The sequence below is a fragment of the Zonotrichia leucophrys genome, chromosome 1 (assembly GCF_028769735.1).
Source record: "Zonotrichia leucophrys gambelii isolate GWCS_2022_RI chromosome 1, RI_Zleu_2.0, whole genome shotgun sequence".
Lineage (NCBI taxonomy): Eukaryota > Metazoa > Chordata > Aves > Passeriformes > Passerellidae > Zonotrichia > Zonotrichia leucophrys.
Window position 1 is genome coordinate 42,909,123 of NC_088169.1, and position 19,099 is coordinate 42,928,221.

General features: G+C 37.5%; 1 protein-coding gene and 1 long non-coding RNA gene across 3 annotated transcripts in view; both read right to left on the reverse strand.

Moving 5' to 3' along the window:
* GPC6 (glypican 6) overlaps window positions 1-19,099 on the reverse strand; it is a 726,811-nt gene that overhangs the window by 672,647 nt on the left and 35,065 nt on the right. The window lies entirely within an intron of this gene.
* On the reverse strand, window positions 3,571-9,334 carry LOC135451089 (uncharacterized). Of its 2 annotated transcripts, XR_010441225.1 has the most exons (4): window positions 9,267-9,334; window positions 4,708-4,861; window positions 4,572-4,621; window positions 3,571-3,792 (listed from the first exon to the last, which is right to left on the reverse strand). It is a non-coding gene; the product is annotated as an uncharacterized LOC135451089 (long non-coding RNA). The 2 variants fall into 2 exon arrangements; XR_010441219.1 differs by having other exon boundaries at window positions 4,572-4,861.

The following is a 19,099-nucleotide window of genomic DNA, read 5'->3' on the forward strand; positions in this document are numbered from 1 at the left end:
GTTATTGCAGAGATCTCAGTCACTCCTATTACTACTTTGTTTTCCATTCCAATTTATACATGACACACTCATTTTATCAGTAATATGGAATCCTAGTACTGTCAGTGAGACATACTTAGTTCTTCATTGATATACATTTAGGTGCCTAAATATGCACAAGTTCCCACCACTACAAACAGTTACGGACAGAATTAAATACTTCAATACAAGCATCTAAAGTAATTTGAGAAGCTGTGTGGCACCCTTACTACATGCATGGAGATGATAAACACTGGCTCTGCAAAGACCTGTAAGCTTCATTGGTATTTATTAGATTCCCATCATTGGAATAAACTGGGCTACCTCAACTACAACTCATGATGAAAGTTCTGCACCAGATGTTCTTGAAGACACAGGAGAAAGCATGGCTCCACTGCTCCAACCTCCTTCTGGGCCTTGTCACATTCACTAGCCCTACATTCTGTTTCAGATATGGCACGACAGCTGAAATAGTATTCAACACAAACTAAGGCAACCAAGTCCAATTCTACGTTTGCCCATGGAGTTCACTTGCAGACACTCATATTTAGGTGGCAATAACTTGAAGCCTCAGGCTTCCAAATTCATTCACAACACTGAAAAGCTCCTTCAACCAATGAAAAGCTGAAGTGAAAAGCTGAAAAGCTCCTTCAACCAATCCCCTGCTCTTCAGTACATTTGAACTCAATGCTGTGAATGGAAGCTGGATAACAAACAATGCATATGCTGAACTGAAAAACTTGACACACAACACAAGTAATTCCACTGCTGTTTAGGTGTACTATTGTACAACTATTGCATTTCCCAGTAACCACCTGTCTATTCAGGACGGCAGCCTTAGATTACTTTGGGGCATACCTGCAAGTGCTCTTCATAAGCTGGAGTCAACATTACTTTAATACATCATTTTCTGGTGTTATAAAATACACTACTATATTGTATGAGAGTTTAAAGTAATTGAACACAGGAGCTGAAAGTGCCCTTGGCAACCTTAACTCCGGAACAGACTTTTGGACTGCTAACATAGACTTGCTAAGAATCACAAATCAACACCACCACTGTAAAAGTGCAATTTTGCCAAAAGGTAGAGGCATGCAGGACCAACTCTCTCGCTGTTTCCATGCCACTTCCCCCCTCCCCACTGGTGTCTGTGCACAGTCCTAAACAGCATCTCAGTTGACAACCATACAGCTCACCAGCTCAAAACCCAGAACTTGTTCGCACAAAAAACTCAAAAACTATTCATTACCATAATGTCTTAAGACACTCACAGGGTGGTTTTTCAAATTAGCCAGCCATCTGGAATCACCTACATTTTTATATAAATTCTGCTCACTCTATTGCTCATTATCCAGTGGTTTAGCTTTCAGTCAACAGGTTTTTAGTCAACATTTAGGTCAGATTAGAGGATCACTGATATCTTTGTGGCTTTATAATCTATTATTAACATATTAATTTTTAACTGTGTGCTTTGTATCAGTTCTTTTCAACAATGCCCTTTTAAAAAAAACCCAACTATTCCACCTAAATTAAACTTATTTAATAAATTTCTTAATTCATTAAATTGTTTCTTTAAACACAGTAAAAGTACTAAAACCTTGACACTTTTACTGCTTTTTATTTTTCTAAATAAAGTGAAAGTCAAGAAGACCACCATTTAAAGAAATATACTTGAGTAAAAACATTCTGAAAGACTAAGAGAGTTCAGGGTGTCAGGAGTCAAGCTCCAGTCTGCAAAGCACTTCAACATCTGCCTAATTTTAACCTCTTGCTTTGGCTCCACTTGCTCCAAATAAAAACATGTGGCACTTAGGGATAGGTTAGTGATAGGCTTAGCAGTACTGGGTTAACCTTTGGATTCAGTGATCTTAAAGGTGTTTTTCAACTGAAATGGTTCTATGACTGTATGAGAGAGAAAAATGGTACACACATGCAGAACTATCCCACAATCAAGCAGGAAAATGAAGTTTCAGGAAAAAGGGTATGGAAGTGAAGACAGTGGAAGTGAAGACAGAAGGGATGAAGTACAGTGAGAACTGGGAGAAAGATAAAACGTGGTAGGAAAGGAGACCAATGGAAATGAAACAAAACTGTGAGAGAATTCTGTAATGGCAGATATGACAAAGTTTGTCAGAATGTCTGTATTTCACCAGAATAGAAGCAGCTATCCTGCTTGTAGCATCTGGGTAACTGAAAACACTGGCAGTGGCTAGAGCAGCAGCTAAAAAACAGCTGAGAACCCAGTAAACCAAGCTCATCTGAGATTCTTGAAGACAGATGACAACAGCACACAAAAAAGTTATGCAGAAGTACTGGGTGTATGAATGACAAATCAGTGCCAGAAATCTTGACAGAAACTTAGCAAATGCAAAGCAATTCGTTGATCATATCACTGTCTATGAATTACATTTATATCTCTACTCGTAATAGAAACATTCTGAGACACAAACTACAGAAACAAAGGGAGCAGGGATGAAGGATGGAGAGATGAATCCTTACTATAGGAAGATGCAGGTCCTTTTACTATTGGCCTATGTATTTGTTATTTCTCTTCTTGATACATTTCAAGGTGCACCACACTGCTATGAATTTACTGATTTTAAGTGGAACAGGCACTTCATAATGGAAGCAATAACCCCAACACACATCTGAAGAATTAATCATACAGTCATAGAACCATTTCAGTTGAAAAACACCTTTAAGATCACTGAATCCAAAGGTTAACCCAGTACTGCTAAGCCTATCACTAACCTATCCCTAAGTGCCACATGTTTTTATTTGGAGCAAGTGGAGCCAAAGCAAGAGGTTAAAATTAGGCAGATGTTGAAGTGCTTTGCAGACTGGAGCTTGACTCCTGACACCCTGAACTCTCTTAGTCTTTCAGAATGTTTTTACTCAAGTATATTTCTTTAAATGGTGGTCTTCTTGACTTTCACTTTATTTAGAAAAATAAAAAGCAGTAAAAGTGTCAAGGTTTTAGTACTTTTACTGTGTTTAAAGAAACAATTTAATGAATTAAGAAATTTATTAAATAAGTTTAGTTTAGGTGGAATAGTTGGGTTTTTTTAAAAGGGCATTGTTGAAAAGAACTGATACAAAGCACACAGTTAAAAATTAATATGTCAATAATAGATTATAAAGCCACAAAGATATCAGTGATCCTCTAATCTGACCTTCTGCATAATAAAGGACAGAGGATTATCCTGACTTTATTCTAGTTCTTCATTCATATGCTTCCAAATGCTTTTTTCAGAGCCTAGAAATCATTTTCTTTCTGAAGTGGAAATTGTTTAGAAGATACTTAAGTTTTTCTCCCTTCTAAGTACAAAGCAGCCACCTGTAAAGAAAAAGCATTAAAAATTAAAATAGTATCATTAGTATAAATTGGAACAAACTAATCACGGCTCTTTGTGTCTTACTTTGATATGCGAAGTGCCTTTCTGTATTAGATTATAAATATATATATAAATATTTAGATACTTATCAACATCTATAGATTTTCCAAACACTTGTATTTCAATTTTCAGATGGAAGAAGAGGGACTTGGAATTTTTGTGGAAATACTGGCTTCAATATAATGTTATTCAAAGGATATGTAAGACTTTTCTGGCTACAACAGATACTCTTTCATTGTCAAGAAGGCCAAAACGTGTTGATACACCATACAAAGATGTTAAGGTATTGTCAGTCCTGATGAACCCACAGCACCACTTTAGCATTTATCCATCCTGAATGAAATAGGAAGTCTTCTCCAAAGAACTGTTTATCTTCATCCTGGTTTTGGGGAAGACAGCCCACATAGCTGGGATAAGGAACTCCAGTCCTCTCACTGTACAAGCAGCAATTTTTGCTTTGATAATAAACAAAGACTGAATTATACCAAACATACTTGTGAATGAAGCATGTGCATAATTTATTCTTGGCAGACAGGAGTAGAGGAGTAGTAATAAGTGACAAGAAATTGCTTTAGTATTGCTTAAAAGCTGTCTGCATACTGCGATAGATAGTCTACTAATCATAATGTCTAGAAATTTGTTACCTAACTCTAGGAATTACCCAGCTGACCAAAGGCAAATGCTTTTGCTGCCTCTTCTGGAGCTGTGTTGTAAGGTTTTATAGCAATCCAAACCACTCCAGTGCTGCTGAGAGAGGTAGGACATACATAACCTGCTAAACCAGCATCTGGGCATCACAAATGGAAGCCAAATGAATCATATTCGGTGTGTTAACTTTATTGTGGCACAATTAGTGCTCCCAGCCATGCTGACTGGCTTGCCTAAAAGTTGTCTTTTCTATATAAGAAGACAGGACCTCTGGTTCACACTCAGATTTCTGTTCAGAAGCTGAATAAAGTCTTTACTGAACCTTCAATCCTGTGCTAGGAGGCAGAGCAGAAAACTGAACTGTTGCTGGCAAGGGCAAAATGCCATAATGCACCAGTGCATGCAGAACATACAGGGGTACCGCAGAGGCTGGGTGCACACACCAAAGTACTGGAGATTTGTAGTCAATACTCCTTAAAACATTTTTAAGAGCTCTCTACTTGTACTCACTACGCCTATATTCCAGATGCTAGCGGGCTACTTCCCAGCTCAGTCAGATCCTGCACAGAAGAACAGGAAAGCTGTTGACTTGAAAGGAAAGCTGGGTGTCTTCACACACTGTGAGCCCTCTAGTGGGCTTCTCTACCTTCTATAAGTCAATGCCATGCCAACTTTAAGGACCAGCCATCAAGAAGACATCATCCTGGTCCTACATTTTGGGGCACCATTCTGCTAGCATGATGACTTGAAATCCTGTGCACAAGTCAAATATCCATTCCAACGAGTGTGTTCCATTGCAGCTGGGGAAAAAGGAAAACCTGCAAAAACTCTAAGCAATTCAAGAAAATCAGTGTTTATCTTATTTTTATACAACCAAACCAAACAAGGGGGATTTGAAAGGTTAAAATCCTTCTGTATAGTTCATAGGAACTGAAATTATGAATTCTAACTTCCCTCCAGTTACTGGAAATAACAGTTGTGCTCTCAACCTTACATCAAACCAACAGAGATGCTGGCAGGTCAGTGTTGGCTGCCTAAGAGCATTAACTGCAACCAACAGCCACTGTTACTGTACTTCACAATCAAAGTAACTGAGCTGAACTTGCAGTTATAAGCTTTTTCAATTGGCCCTGCTAAGGGGCATTTTTTGTGATTTTTTTTTTTTTTTAAGCCTTAACACACAAATCATGAAGTGAAAGTTAACAGGAGGTATCAGCAGTGTATTTATTTACCCCGCTACCACTTCAGGCAATACAATCCTCCCCCTCCCCAATGCAATTTCCTCTTAATCATGTTATAAAATCTGTTTTGTGTTGTTCAGGTCAAATTGAGTCTGAGGTAAGAATAAGTAGAAGGGTCACCATGGGATGGGTCAGTGCAATGGGTCAATACTTTCAGAATAATTGGTTCTCAAAGAATGTAATCTAAATTCCTGGAAAATCAGTAAAATCACCAAGAAAAATCTGGGTTTGATATGACTGAACAGAAAGTACCACAAAAATTTAAATATAAGGCATCAGCCTTGAAACAAGATTTGCTGCATTCTACTTGTTCACCTTCCAGAGATAACATCATTTAAACCAATAACACCTACATAATATCAGGATTGAAATATTTTTAAAAATATTTTTTCACAGTTGCAATTTATGCTTTGACAAATAATACTTGCGCACATTTACATAAGAAGATTGGAAATAATTCACTTTTTTTTGTTTAAATTGCACACAGCAGAGGATTCTGTTTAATTACTTGTTCAAAGTACCTAGTCAGTTTGAGTAAATCCAGTAAGTCAAATGTAATGAAAATACAGCAATACACTACTACAATTTCTATAAATAGCAGTATTTATGAGAAAAAATCCCAGCAAAGTCTAGACCAGCCTATAACTAGAGTACATTTCAAGAAGCCTATGTAAAAACACTCACAGTAATTTGTTGAAACTTAATTCGTGACAGTACACCATAGAATAACCAATTTAAATTTTACCTTGGCTTTTTTCTCTCTTATATTATCAAAAGTGAATGTATTTATTTATTACTATAAAAGTACACATATAAAACAAAGGAATATTTAAGAAAACATTGGCCTTTGGTGCTAACAGATCAATCAACACTCCTTTCCTAAACAGATGAAAATATGGTCCTTCTTCCATTATGTCTTAGATGCAATAAAAATTTTAGCAAAATTTCACAATTAGGACATTTTGATTTATAATTTTGTTTGTAGATTTTTGAAATGAAATAATATAATCTAAGAAAATACAAAAAATATTAAAAGAATAGATCATAAAGAGGAAGCCATGAAGCAATTAATGTTGGAATGAAAGATTTTACAAATCTTGTAATGAATTTGAAGACAATGATTTGAAGTGCAAAGGACACTTTAAAGAACACAATTTTTTTTCCTGATAGATACTGTTCTGGAGGAACAAACACATGAGGAAAGAGTACTACTTTTGAATAAAGGTTAACGCAGCTAGCGTTACAGGTGAGTACTGGAAATCAAGAACAAGCATTCGGGTTTGCCAAGATTAATCTCAAATCAGGTATGACATATGACCTACCCTAGTTTTGCTTGTACCTGCCGAGAAGGGGCACAGCCTAAAATGGTGTGGGTGTGGCTATATTGCTGTTCTACGCCACCCATTCATCCCTGAGGTATAGCTTGAGGGGGAAAAGGTGAGCACACCCTGGAACCAGCACCATTTTATTCCATTCTCTTCCAAGGAGTTGCCAGGACCATCTCTGCAGACTCCATCCTTCTCCCACTGCTGCCCATCCTCTCACTTTCCTCAGGAAGAACACAGCTCTAAGTGGCAAACACAGCCGAGCCCAGGGGAGCACTGGGACATCAGTGCAGGAAACAGACACAGGGAACAGAGTGAGCTGGAGACAAGCCCAAGCCTGGCAGAGCCCAAGCCAAGTGGAGAGGGGGAAAGACAAATACTGCAGGATTGGGTGGTGCAGCATGGACAAACTGGCTTTTGAGAGGTTTGTTCATCATTATTCTTCATTGGCTCAGGCATGAGGAACACAAGCCATGGAGAGTGTACACCACCTTGTCTTTGTCTTGGTGGCCTCACAGAACTAAGTTGAGGTGGTGAACACCTTTTGTGTGTAAAGCACCTTCTCTTGTATATTTTTGTTATTGATATTATTGCTGTGTGTTTCTCATCCCATTGCTGTGTGTTTTCAGAAAAAGGTTCTCAACCTATAGTCTCTGCCTCTGTCCCTCTCTCCCCAGAGAGGCTGAAGGGAAGGGGAACAGCTTATTTGAAGCTTTGTTATTTTTATAAACCACCACAGACATAATCACAGAATCATATAATTACAGAATTATTAAGGTTGGGAAAGCCCTCCTAGATCTTCAAGTCCAACCTTGACAATAACATAGGGCATAACACTGAGAAACACAGTATTTGTGGGCACCAAGGATTTGTTTCAACAAGCTTCTCTGCCATGAGTTGAAGAAGGCATCTCAGCAACATTCTCCATGACACCCACACGCAAGTACAAGGGTACAAGAGCCCTGCACATAAACCTCTGTACTACAAGAACTCTGACCTCCTTCATCAATCTCTTCAGCTACACTGAAGCCACTGCTGTTTGGACTACAGGATCAAAAATACCTGCTATATTTAAATCTCACTATAATCTGAAACCATGGATGGCCAGTAAACTACCATATGAAGAAAAAAGAGAACACTCCTTGGACAATTATCTCCACCAACTTATACAAGCATTTTACATTCCAAATAATGAGAATTATATTACCAGAAGTAACTGCAAACATTGAAATGAAAACTATTTTGATTTTTTTTTCATGAAGACCACTGAACTATTTGTATTCTACTCCTGCATTTCTCTCTGTTATTGTTGATGCAAACCTCAGTACCACGAAAGTCCTGTTTAATCAGTTTATCTATGCCCAGAGTAGTGAAAGACACTGCCTTTTTTGAAGCACATTTGTGAAGCTCATCACTCAGTTACTTTCCTCTGGAAGCGCCCATAGCAATGTCCATGGGCCTGCCTGTGGGTGATACAACACTTCTCTTTGTTCATTACCAATAACTCAAAAACTTGTCTGCATGCTCCTTTAATTCCTTCAGAAAACTTTTAGAGTTCAGTGGTGCAATGTTCTTCCACAAAAGTAATGCTGAATAACCCCTACTATTTTATATTTCTCCATGTCTCTCAGTTTCATATCACACTTCCAATAACTTGGCTGCTTATCCACTTAGAGCAAAGTGCAAACAAGCACTTTGCAGTTTCACCAATGTCAGTGTCCAGTGCTTTCCCTTATAGGGTTGTTTCTATGCTTTTCTGTACCAATACAGCCATCACTTTTTTTAGATTTTTAAACCTTTTCCAACAGGTCTCTTGAAAATACTCTCAGTCACCTGGACAGACACTCTGGATTATCCAAAACATGCAATACTACAGCTTTTTTAAGCAAACAGATTTGTGGTTCTATCTACATAGTTTTATTTACACTTTTCTCTCTTAAAAAAAAACCAAAAAAACCCAAAAAACCAAAAAAAAAAAAAAAAAAAACAAAACAAAAAAAAAAAAAAAACCAAACACCCAAAACCAAACAGAACTTAAATATTCTTCTATCTAAACAGACATGCAACATATCTTTACAGAGGCTCTGGCTTCACCCTGGGGCTCAAATGGATTAAAAAAAAAGAAGCAGCAGCAAATGCATGAAGTTATTTTACTGTGCTTAATTATGAGTGATGACTGAGTAGCTGATTAATCCAAGTACAAGTACTGCCATATTTCCATGAAACAGCAATACAGAATAATATATATTATGGGTATGAACATGATCTAAAATGAAAATTTTAAAAATAAAAAAGATAAACAGCACATAGAACATACCAGTTCTCTTTTCTAACCATAAAAAGAACTAGGACTTGTAAAAGAAATTTTAAAAAAACATACCCTGCTACAAGCACTGCTTTTTAATTGCACATAGCAAAGGTCAGTTAAAACAGAAAATTCTAAACTTGTGTACAAATTAAAAAAAAACTAATTTCTCATACAGAAACTGCAGAACAGTTTTTGATCGTCTCCTACGAACACCATCTCTCTGCCAACCAAAACACCCCCTGCTACTGTGAAAGACAAGTTGATGACCCACTGTTGTCATCGTATCACAGGGGTTCCATACTGTTGTGTCCTTATCACAAAAGTTTCATACCTTCTTGGTGTTTTCTCATAGGCTGCTCCTCAGATCACACACTCTTACTTCTTCACAAAGCAGCCAACTGAGTCCAGTTCCCTTCTCAAGCAGCCACCCCACTCTTTTATAGCACTCTGCTTCTCATTGGTTACAGCTGTGGCCTGGTAAAGTCAGGCCTGCTCCTAATCTTTGATAACTGGCCCAGCTGTAACTCCTTAGGGGTAAGATTATTTTCTACACTATCTTTATTTTCTTATATTCTATCTCCCTACAACCTACGACTGGGAACAGGGCATTTGTACACAGTGTACACTGCTCTCCTTACAATTGGGACAGGAATGCTCACATTACCTTTATTCCAGGTGATCCTGTACCAATAGCAGTGAAGATATTATAACCATGAGATCAGCACAGCCAGGAAAGCCCAGAAGACAGATATCCCACTAGCCTCACAAAGCTTACACTGAATCTCATGCCAACACATTTAACATATAATAAAAATGTTTGATGACTTTTTTCACTGTTGATTTCCGGGTGGTCTTGTGCAAGGCCAGGAGTTGGACTTTGATGATCCTTGTGGGTCTCTTCCAGCTCAGGATATTCTATGAGTGAACAGCACAAGACACAACATAAAAATGCCTGGCAGCAGATGCTGGCACCTGCAAAGTGATAGAAAGTAAGAAAAAGTACTTTACTTAGGTGTCACCCTTCAAGCTAAAATTGACACCACCTATTCCAAAGGGCTTTAAGCAAACGCTAAATCAAAAATTTACCATGTTTTATGGCCATCAGAACATCTCCAGCTCTTTAGCCTTCTTCTGTCCTAGTTCCTACTAATGTTGTTTACCTAATGGGTGCCTCTTAACAAAGTCCCTAGGGCCCCATAATAAGTACTGTCTGCCTAATTAGAAAGGTTGAGTGCCCCTGGTTTAAGGTTGTGTGTTTTACTTCACAAGTAAAGTAAAATGACTATGGCTACAGAGACATCATCCTTTCCTACAGCTCGCTTTAAAGGCAAGTGTCATGAAGCTTTGGTGTCTTGATCCCCTGCCATCATCCAGGCACAAAAGATTCAAGGTATTTTTAACTATGTGCTTGCCTTCAAGTATTTCCAAACTAGTGGAAAATGAAAATACTATAGATAAAAGACCATTTTAATGTGGGAATGACAGCATTTGCCTGGTTGAAGGGAAACATCAGAATAGCATTATTTCTTGTTACTGGAAGTTAGATAGGACTTATTTTTGGTTGCTATGTAGGAAATAAGTTCATTCTTGTAAATTCTGATTTCTAAAGTTACCTTATCATGAACTGCTGTAAGGCTAACTGATATTTAAGATGTACTCTTTTGTATGTGTAAAATTTTTAGATAACCTAGACATAATATTACCCAAAAGAATAATATTCTTTATTCAAATCCAACAGTACTTACAGTTCTTATCTGCAATATTATATTTCTGCAGGAAATTCTTCCTATATCTAATGAACGCTTCAATATCGAAATAAAAATTCTTGCTTCTAATATAGCAAATTCTAAAACAGCAATGCTTTAAAATGTCACCATCAAGTACAAAGAAGACTGTTCTATGTATAGAACTTGCAAGGTCATTTCACATCAAAACTGGTTATCAATTTAGTATCAGCATTTAACTATCGAGTGCTGATTATAATTGGGAAGTTAGTTAATCATCTGGCACTGTTTAAACAAGCTGCCAGGCTTATAAAGACAAGAATGAGCTCTCCAAGAGTTTAAAAAAAATATTAGTAACTTATTTGATATCTGCTGATGTTAAAACTGGTAATAATATATAAAGCATTAGGGAAAACTCATAAATGTTTCTGCAATGTGAGGCATCAGTAAGACTGATTTTTGTAAATTTTCTAAAATTGTAAAAACCATGAGAGAGTTCTAGATGCAGATTCTTTGTATTAAATTCAGTTATTCAAAATTAAAGCAGTATTCTATCTCCCCATGTATCCCTTTGCAAGCTGTCATGTTAGGTTAAATCCACCACTTTATCCCAAGACTAATCTTGGAGAGAAACTCTATATACAGAAAAATTTATTTTATTAGAAGTGTGGTGCGCTATTTCAAAATCCAACAGTAATCATGTTTTCAGTAGACTGACACTTAATTCCAGCATTGCTGGTGCCGCATGGCCTTGTGAAGAGGGAACAGAGATGCAAGAATAAAGGCTATGATGCTCTGGCTCTTGCATAACTCCTTTGCTTGGCAGAACACTTCACACAGGTTTATTGCCTTGCACAAGCAAGCTCTCTTTGTGACCAAGAGAAGCAAGAAAAAGTCTTTGTGTTCAAGTGATCACAGACCATCATATATAACTGCTCCAGCTCAGACATCTAAAAGATGTCTAACCTCAGCCAGTCATGAAGGGTTTCTCTGCATTTAGTGAGAGTATCTTTAGCTCATGATTCATACTGAACTAAAACTGAAATCTGAGGTGGGATGAATCACACACACTAGATGTCCGTCTTTTTCTCTCCAACTACTGTTTTAGAGAGGATGCTCACCTTTTAGGTGACTCATTATGAAATCCAACCCAGAAGATTAGGAGATGGCAACATGATCATGAAGGAAAAAAAAAAAAAAAAGCTAGGAGTACCTGGACCAGAAATCAAATTGAAGAGTCTGTACTCTTTCCTAATGGATCCTGTTTGGAATACTTTTGCCTGATAGCACATGGGTTGAATGCAAGTCTTCATTTCAGCCAAGGACAGGATGAGGGGGCATGATGGGGTGGAGCCCGGAGCACCCTGGGCACAGCCAAGATATTGTGTTACCTGACAGCATCCTGTGTCATGGGGAGGAGAAAAGGACTCTCCCACCTCCAGGAAGAAGCTTCATAGCTTGCAATTGATCATGTAGGGCCTGTCCACCATTTTTCATTGTTCCAGGCTTGGTGAGCAATTCTGCACATAAATCAACCTCTCCTTGTATACTTTTGTAATATTATTGTTGCAGTTACTGTTCTTTTTCTTATCTCATTGCTGCTTCCAGTAAATTTCTCTTATCTCAGCCCATAATCCCTGCCTTTTGTCTCCCACAGGAGGGGTGGGGGAGCAGCAGCTTGTGTCTTGGAATGCCATTCCTAAGCCATAACAATGGGGTAAGCATGAAGGATAAAAAAATGTAAGTGGGCAAAATGTGCTTATTATTTTGAAAATATGGCAGTATATTTACAAAAGAGACCTCAAAATCTTCCTACTATGGTAGATCCTGGACATGCTTACTCAGGAGGTAAGACCTAGTAATACAGTGTTTTACCAATGTCTAAAATTCTCTTTATTTGCATTCCCTATATTTCTCTGAACAGCAACAAACTGTTAACAAAAATGTTTTGAAGGACTGTAATTCCATTTAGAAGCAGGTTTGCATGAGAAAAATGGTGTCTTTACACTAAAGAATTACCAGTTTATTATAGTTTTTCATATGAAGCATCACTTTGGTGGGGATAGGTAAAATTTATGGTATTGTTTAGTACTAGTTTTCCAATAAAGCTGTTAAAACTTTCTGCCGTGTTTCTGAACTCCCCCTGGAAAACAGGAGTTTGAAGACAGAGTGGTAGAGATTAATGGTAGCTAAAAACTACTGGTTTCTAAAGGATTCAGGGAATTACTAACAACTAAATTAAAATTCTGCAAGGAAACATCTGAGAAAAGCATTTCCATGTTTATTAAAAAACATCTACCCTGTATTATGCTGAATACATTAAAATATTATATCCCAGATCACACATGTGACTCTGAAAGACAAACTGAGCACGATTAGAGCCACCTGTCTCTCTTACTCTGTCCCTCTCCAGCAATTCTAAGAAACCAAGAAAGATTTTACTAATAAAAAATTACATGTGCATATCCACATGTTAAAAGCAAATTCAAAGGAGCTGGCAAGTGGACTAATCATTAATAGAAGTCTTGTAATAATCTTGTTACAGCTGGTAGATATTGTTACTAAGCGTGATTTGGCATGCAGTGATTTTACAAATGTCTTTAACATGTATGATACAAAAGGGTTTCTTTATTGGTATACTACTCTGACACTTTTATAAGTGTATAAACAGAAAACAAATAACAGCAGTCTGCATAAAGGAAGAACATGTTTTGTTTCACTTCTCTCTGTTAAGTCTTGGTAAACTTATGATAAATATATCACACAAAGCAGCTAACTAGCATGGTTAACGTTTTAAAAATTCAAAAAATTCTAAACCTATAATAATCCTAATCTGAACAGCTATTCACAATGTGAAGCTATTCTAATGTGTATCCAATTATAATCAGCACTATGATAATGGCACTGTCATTAATCTTCTGTGTTATTTCTCATTATTTCTAGAGACACTGCTAGAAGCAAATTCATGGAGCTATTTAATGGAGATGGGAAGTTTCAGCCTTTGTATTGCTCAAAATTTTCTATGGCATTCCTTATTTTCAGGAATTTCAAATTTTGGCAATAAATTTTCAACAAAAAAAAAAATCTTTAAACTTATATCTGGTTGAGGTCTGTTGTTTAAGTATGCAAGAACTTTTCCAATATTCCATTCCAGACTGAAATCAGATCAGAAAAGGCAGAAAAGATTTGCTATGCAATAGCTTTACGAATTTCTTCTCCAGTCTCATCAGATAACTTGCCACTTCACACTCTGGAGCAGCAGCAAACTGAAATGTGTCAACAAAGCTGCTTTTTGTGGTCCCTAGGAAAAAAACTACTGCCTCTGAACAAAACACAAACTATTCTGGAAGATTTCTCTCCTGACACACACTGTGGAAATGGATTTGACAACTAGATGCTCCAAGAAGTCCCTCAGTGCCTGAATGTGCCCTCGTTCAAAGCCACTGTGGTTAATCAGGACATTAATAGGACCTGCAACATTAGGACAAGGAGCAAAGGTTTTGAATTAAAAGAGTTGCTTCAGACTAGATGGAAGAAAATAAAAAAATATATTGATAATGAGGTGGTGAAGTCTCAAACATGTTACCCAGAGAAGTGGTGGATCCCCCACACCTGGGAACAGTCAGGCTATCTTCATCCATACCCAACACATCCAGCTTCATCCATAATCATCCTGGACCTCTCCTCAGGCCTGGAGAGAGCTTGGCTCAAAATGGCCATAATTTTCCTCTCTTCATTAAGACATGGAGAGCCAAGGATAAAGAGGCAAATGAACTTACAACATTAACAAGTTTTCAAAAAGAAAAATTGGCGATGGGGAAAGAACATCACAAAAATGCCAGGCTTCTCTCACAATGGTACTGGCTGCTTCCTTTTCTGTTGCCCTGTATCCAGGCTCTGCTGAGGAGAGGGGATGACTTCTGCTTGGCCTCTGTGGCAGGTCAGGCTGGTAACTTGGACACAGAAAGCACAGGAAGGGGCTTAAATAAACAGAATGGTCCTGTAATAATGGCTGGTATGCTGCCTAAGACAGAAATCTTCCAGTGCCTTGTGGTCCCACAGAAATCCGTGAGGCGTGTATAACACAAACAGCAGTGACAGCCTGGCTCTACACTGCAAGACAGGCCTTCAGAAGACCTCTCCAGAGAGTTAAATACAGTCAACTTGGCATTGATTCAATGGAATTTTTTTTTAATGCAAAAAGCAGGTTTCAGGACTGGAACATAATGTAATTGTTTTGAAACCCAGTGCTGAAACAGTTAATATATTCTGCATTTCAGTCCATCATCCAACAGAAATAGGTGAGGGAAACAGTTGTTGACCTTCATTTATCAACATGAATTTAAATGGTTTTTAATTTGTTCTCCACACAACAACTGGCATTTGAGAGGAAAACAACATGTGTCAAGAATATCTACCTGAAACACATTTTAAAGAAATGTATAAATTTGAGTTATCAAGAAAAAGAAAAATGTCAGGTCAAACTGATAGAAAAAAGGTTTGGATAAGGAGATTGAGATCTCCTTAGAAGACAGGAAAAAAAAGTGACAGGAAGGCAGGAGAATAAAGAATAAAATACTGTGGTGAAATAATTTTATAGACAAATAGCGGCAGATGTGACATAGACAGTGTTACTACTTGGAGAAATTTCAAGCCTGTGGGTTTGGTGGTTGGTTTTGCTTTGGTTTGTGTTTTTTAAAAATCATTGTAACTATTAAGACTGGAAAGATACTGATCTTTCAGTATCTTCTTACTTTTAAGATAAAACACCATCAGCTAAACAAAACTAATTTCTGGTCTTGTTCTTCATGGGATTTGCAACATTTGAATGAACCCATTAGTATGTTGGGACTAGCAGACCAGACTTCCTGGGTAGCTGTTACATTGCATGGATAAATGCAGGTTTTAGCTTACACAATACAGATGAACTGCAATTTTTTTAGCTGTGATTAATTTCACAGACTGTTTTACACTCCATTAATTCAAGAAGCAAGATACCAAATCAAGGACAGGGTTTTGTTTCAAGACAAGCTCTTAAGAAGGAACACATATCTGCAGTTCTACTGCAATATACTGAAGTTTATGTATTTCAGTTCAGTAGCAATCACTGGCATAACACCCATTAGAAACTACACACCAAGGGAATGCAAACCCATAAGAGCTGAATGATATACCTGAAAAATTACATACATATGGATTTGGTAAATGAATACACTTGTCTCTTAATGGATAAATAAGTAAGGGCCTGTAATCTTACAATAAAGTTTGAAAAATAATTAAAAATGGCACACAGATAAGAACACGAATAAAAACATGCATGTGATACTTCTGCACAGAGCTTGTTCTCACGGCTTTGTTTCCCTGGTTTCACTGGAAGACTCCTGCCCTCAGTTGTCCTCCTAGGAGCATCTCCTATCTCTTTAATCACATCTTAAATTAGACTGCAATCTAAACAGCATTGCTTCCTGATCAGCACCTCCCAGGTCTCCAAGCAGCACACCCCTGGCCATACAGTGTGACCAGTGGGCACCAACAAGCTCCATAAACACTTGCATAAGTGCACTTCCCTTCCTCTGGTGATGGTGGCAAATCATTTCTGGCTGTAAGCCAGCGTGGCATTGCAGCCTCATGCTACTGCACTGCAAGTCCTTCATCAACCACAGATTTACTAGAACGGTTAAAAAATTCTAAACATTACTACTTCTGTAGCCCTTAAAAATTATGTACTTCTTTCAGATGTTTTGCTTATCTGCATTTTTCCTACTGCACAGTGTCTATACTGTAAGACATGGAAAAAGCTTACATATCACACAGCTCATTAGAGGCTTAAATGAACCAGTTTTAAATGTATGATTTTGACCTCATTACTGTCCTCAATCAATGAAATAAAAATGGTGTCTGCCATAACTTGATCTCTTAGATATGTTACTGTGGGAATCAGCAATCAGAGTCTGCTCCTCAGATGGTAAAACTGCTATTGAATATATTTGCTAGTACCAAGCTTGATTAAATAATAATAGAGAAAAAGGCTTTTTAGAACTCAATAAGCCAATCAAACCATCACTGAGCAACCTGGAGAGAAAGATCTATCCTACCTGCATCTTATCATAACTTTGCTCCATTTGCAAAATACTATAGAAAAAAAGAAAACCCTGACCTGACACAGTTCCTATGCCACTACCTAAACACATCTTAATGTGCTTGTATGTGACAAACTACAGACACCACAGCAAAACTCACCACATGTATGAATTCCAGCTCTGAAGGTGAAACATCTGCTTTAAGACTAGTGACAAATTTCTTAAATTCTCGCTATCTTCAGAATAAAATTATCTCTCTTTTTCTCTTTTCCCTATATTCATGCCAGTCCCACACTCAGCAAAGGATGAGCCACACTCTGGAGATGCCCCTTTCTCTCCACTGCCTACAGGAGCTGAGGTAACTGCAACTCACTCGAGGCTTGATGCTTAACCCTCAAACACCCAACTGCACTCAGCCCATCCAATGCCAATTAGGTGGATTATCTATGGTTGTATTCAATTTAAGAGTGTTTTCACTTAAATGTACTAGGTAATTTTCAGAACTTTATACTTCTGAATGTATTACTATATAAACAATCATTATTTGAATTTCTAAAGATGTAGGGATGCTTTCAGTTTACTAAGCCTTTAGTTTGCATGTATTTGTGGGTAGTAAGATGGTCTATGAACAGCTTGCCTGTTACATGTACTGGACATAAAATGTATGTTATTTTTGTGAGACTTAAGTGACCAATACTTACCCCAAAGACTCCATAATTCACTACCTGACCAGGAAAAAGATGTTGTATTCAGGAAAAAAACCAAAAGAAATTAGCGCTTAGACAAGTTTCCAACAGTCCTGCCAAGCCAAAAGTCTTCAAATTCTGCAGTGTTCAGGTTAAGCTGTTCTAATTTATTGATTTATTTGTATTTGGCAAATAGACTTTGACTGCTTTTTAATTCAGTTTCATTTTTACCATTAAAACAGCGGTAAGCTTTTTCTCCTGGAAATATGATGTGAGATGTCCAAAGTCATGTTACTAAACAATTCAACACTGGTTTGTATATAATAGTATTGTTTGTATATAATAGTATTGTGAGGTCAAACTATTTTTATAAGTTCCTGTTTCCCGAATCATGCATCTCTGTGGGATGCTGGGTTTTGATAGGTCTTTTAGGATTAGGCAAATATTCCTTCTTTCATTTTGACTATGTATCATATCAAATACTACAACCAAGGTTTCTTCTTGCTGCAGTATAAAACTCGAAGGTTGTACCTTGGATTTGTTTCATCATGTACTTCCAATTAGTTTAATAACCCTCCCAGCACACCTGTAGAGAAATGGAGCTTTGAACAGAGGCAGAGTGCAGGCAGAAGAAAAGACTTATCTGTGTCTTCAGCAGCAGCAGGTAGGGAAGAAACAATGTTTTACCTTTCTGCAGTCCTCTTCTCCCTTCCTTCATCTACTTTTCCTCCTCATAGATGCATGTAACAAGATGTCAGCCTTCATCCATGGGAGACAGCATGGAAAGATTTGGGCAGTAAAGGCTCTCCACAGCTGGATTACTCCTAGCTACTCCTCGTCAGGTGAAAAGCTTCTTTCTGACCGAAGGTGATGTGTGATTAAGTACACAATAAAACTAATTTACCTTAAAGTAATTTCTCCTGAGTATCCTCAACTATCTTATGATCTACAGCATTCAAACTAGGAGGGGATTTTTTTTAGCAAAAGATAAAGCTGACTTTTTTCAGGCTGTTTTTAGCCTGGTTTCCTATGGAAACAAGACTGAGCCACAATATAACACTGTCTGTGTGTCCTCTCCTTGTAATTTCTGAACTAAGTAGCCTGATTTCAACTAAATGTGACTGAGGAGATAGAAATCTCAAAGATAGTTACACTCTTATAAATTTTGAAAGCAGCAGCTGCTGGAGAGAAGAGAGACCAGGATCCTTGTATTAACATGCAGGGTGCTAACAATCTTATCAGCCCATTTCTGCTGTCAAGTGTGGCAGCCAGCATACCATCACCAGAATATATGCATACTCAGAGATAAAAGTAGACCTCTATAATTCAATTATTAACCAAGGGACATAAATCCATAAGAAACTGGTCCTCTTCATTTTTGGTTTTTTTAGGCCTTTTCTCTTTTAACTAGACAGCCAAATACCAGGCTGATGACGGCAAAAAAAAAAAAAAAAAAAAAAAAAAAAAGGAACAGTTTAAATGAAAACCAAAAGCATACAAAATCCAAAATACAAAAGAGAAAAGTAAATGGGTGAAATAGAGATTTTTTAAAGATTCTATATTATAAGGATGGACAGCTTTTAAGGTTATGTCCTACATTTAAATACATTTACAATTAACCAGGTTCAGAAGTCCTCCACATACGCACATAGACAAACACAGATACAGGAAGGA